The following is a 3,458-nucleotide window of genomic DNA, read 5'->3' as shown; positions in this document are numbered from 1 at the left end:
AAAAAATAGAATAAATGTTTGATACATTCTAGAATTCTATTTGTTACAAGCTTTCATTTAAGCTTCATGCCCCATCTTTCTCAACTGTGCCTAAGTCCAATGCCTCATCTTTTCTTCTACTCCCCATCTTTAGAAGTCCATATAGTTTCCGAAAATCTCTAACCGAATGATCCCTACTAAGCACCCCCCCTTGATCCCCACTCGTTCCTCCGGATTCCGAACCGGCTCTTCGTCGCAGCTAGGCCGTCTGCTTTTAGTACTGCCGCTGTTTTGCATTGCCATGATGACTGATTTCAGTGCTCGAGTCGGGGAGCTCCTGTTAGAGATCATGATCTCCCCAATCTCTGCAGGGGTTAAACTAGCTCCTCCCTGGAATATCTCCTCAAGCTGAGGGAAAAGTTTATGTTCCTTGACACCCAAGTAATTGTTAGCCAAATTCTTGAATGAAGAGAAATCGCATAATGGGAAGTGTACATGAACGTCGATCCTCCCAGGCCTAAGCACAGCTTCATCAACTTGATCTTTCTTGTTCATTGTGAATACCATCACCCTTTTTTCCCCGCAGCAAGATATGATTCCATCCATGAAATTCAATATCCCCGACAAGGTGACACCCCTGCACTTCTCCATCAAGAAACGGTCAAGATCTTCAACCACGATCATGGACTTATTTGTGGTTTGCAGCAATAGCATCTTCAAATCCGAATCTCCTTTAACTTTGGACAAATCGATGTCGTACACATCGAAGTTTAGGAATCGAGCCATTGCTGCGACGAAGCTGGATTTTCCGGTCCCCAACGGGCCGTGTAGAAGATAGCTCCGCTTCCAAACACGGCCTAGCCTATGATAAAATTGCTTGGACTTGAGGAACGTTTCAAGGTCAGATTTGAGTCTATTCTTCAAATCAATGTCCATTACAATAGTGTCGAACGACGCCGGATGATTGAACTGTACCAACCTCCACCGTCCGTTCTCGGCTGATGGGGTGTCAACGTTCATGCACAACTTGACCTCTTTCTTCCTTTGACTGATATCTCCAACAACAGACAGTATTTGTTGGAGATAGGGACGTAGAATTCTACTCTTATCGTTCTTTCTGAGCCTCAATACCAATACCCTGGTCCCATTCTTTTCAGGTTTCTCGATGGTCCACGTGACTCTGGCTCCGAGGAAACATCCCGAATCGTCTGGTCGATGTCGAGTCGAAGAACAATATCGTTGGACTTGGAACCGGTGAAAAGGTTAGTGAAATCCGAGTCTTCCAAGGAAGGGAGAGAGTTGAGATACGTTGAAACCTTGCAATAGAGCTCGTTTTCCTGGAAAAGATGATCGAACTGAGGAACTCTGTAGGATTGGTAAACATGAAGCCTATCTTCCAAAGACTGGAAATGATTGAGAAGGATGTGTAAAAAGGATGTTTTGGACAAGAACCGGAGAACAAAAAAGAAACCCGGAATGAGAAAGAGCAGGAGGATCATGTTCAGCATCTGGGATGGGATTGTTGAGGATGGAGATGGTTATAAAAAGAGAAATGAAGATGCCATTTATGGGGGCTGCTTTGGTAGCTAGTCGGCTTGAGCCGGCAATTTAGGGTCAAAGGCACGAGGAGCAGTGAGTTTTGGACTTGTGACTCTCTTAAGGATCATCAACTTTAATAATAATATTGTTTTTGGCATTCTTTTTTAAAGTTTTTGACCCGAGATCGAGCTTTGATTTTGCGGTGAAGTTGTTGAACAGAGAACAATGTAGCTGGTTCAAAGTTCAGCCGTTAAGGACTTGTCTGTATCTTAGGCTTTGAACAAGTAAACCGGAAATTTCAATGTTCTTGCTTGTTTATTCAACACAAACTGCTGTACATTATCTTCTTGTTTTCCAGAGCTTAAATAATCAAAAAACAAAATGAAGTTGCCCCATAACTCATCAAATGATATGCCAAATTGTTTAACCAATTACCTATGCATTTATTTGCACAATTTATGCTAATATGAAAGAGAAAAAAAGAACTCTTCTTTGGTCAGAAACCTGCATTTCTATAAAGCTTACAGGTAGCAATATTTTGATCATGAGAGTGGACCCAAACTGCTTTAAAATGGTACCAAGCAGGTAGTACGTTTTACTCCAATCCAGGCTCTTTTAACTCATCAAAGATAGCCAAATTGTTTAACCAATTACCTATGCATTTATTGCACAATTTATGCTAATATGAAAGAGAAAAAAGAACTCTCTTTGGTCAGAAACCTGCATTTCTATAAAGCTTACAGGTAGCAATATTTTGATCATGAGAGTGGACCCAAACTGCTTTAAAATGGTACCAAGCAGGTAGTACGTTTTACTCCAATCCAGGCTCTTTTATAAGTTCATAAGTCATCCCTGCCTGTTGCAAACCGGAAAAATTGATTTCGTTTTGATCATTCAACTATTTTATTTTTCAAAATCATCACTATCGTTTTAAAAATTTAATAGGACTATTGATGTGATATTTTTTATTTTCCATAACTCAAAATGATATGCCAAATTGTTTTAACCAATTACCTATGCATTTATTTGCACAATTTATGCTAATATGAAAGAGAAAAAAAGAACTCTTCTTTGGTCAGAAACCTGCATTTCTATAAAGCTTACAGGTAGCAATATTTTGATCATGAGAGTGGACCCAAACTGCTTTAAAATGGTACCAAGCAGGTAGTACGTTTTACTCCAATCCAGGCTCTTTTATAAGTTCATAAGTCATCCCTGCCTGTTGCAAACCGGAAAAATTGATTTCGTTTTGATCATTCAACTATTTTATTTTTCAAAATCATCACTATCGTTTTAAAAATTTAATAGGACTATTGATGTGATATTTTTTATTTTTTAATAATGATCTAATATTATCTTATGATTATTAGTTAGTCATTATTAATTTTTTGACGACGGATGACTGTAAAGATCCTAACGATGATGACTTAAAGATGGTTTCAACATTATATTATTCCCCTAGCACTTGCAACCTGCAGAAATCATATGAACAAAAAGAAGAGTCTGAAAAGCACTTTACAATGATGAGTTAAACATGCACTCAGCATTAATTATCGCTTTCACATTAAAACGTGGGAGGCTCAACGGGGAGCTTCGGCTGTGCAACGATTAAAAAAGGGCTAAAAACAGTGTAATTGGTTAAATAAGTGACCGGTTAAAATTTAGATTAGTTATATTATATCATTTAATCGAAAATATTATCAAGTACAATAACATATTAGGTATCGCTTATATAACTTATATAATAAAATAGGTATTTAACTAGAAATATTATCAAGTACAATAACATATTAGGTAGCGCTTATATAATGTAATAGGTAGCACTTATATTAACCTATTTTCTAACTAAACCTGTATATTTATACCAGTAACATTGTAAATTTACCTATTATATTATAATTATCGGTTTGATATTTTTGGGATCGATACAATTTTAAATG

At 37.5% G+C, this 3,458-nt stretch overlaps 1 pseudogene; it reads right to left on the bottom strand.

The window, feature by feature from the left end:
* LOC120163079 lies at positions 1 to 1,512 on the bottom strand (annotated as a pseudogene).
* Positions 1,513 to 3,458: the final 1,946 nt, after the last annotated feature.

Source organism: Hibiscus syriacus, unplaced genomic scaffold (assembly GCF_006381635.1).
Source record: "Hibiscus syriacus cultivar Baekdansim isolate YM2019G1 unplaced genomic scaffold, ASM638163v2 tig00111427_pilon, whole genome shotgun sequence".
In the NCBI taxonomy this organism is placed as follows: domain Eukaryota; kingdom Viridiplantae; phylum Streptophyta; class Magnoliopsida; order Malvales; family Malvaceae; genus Hibiscus; species Hibiscus syriacus.
This window is presented reverse-complemented; position numbering and strand designations above follow the sequence as displayed.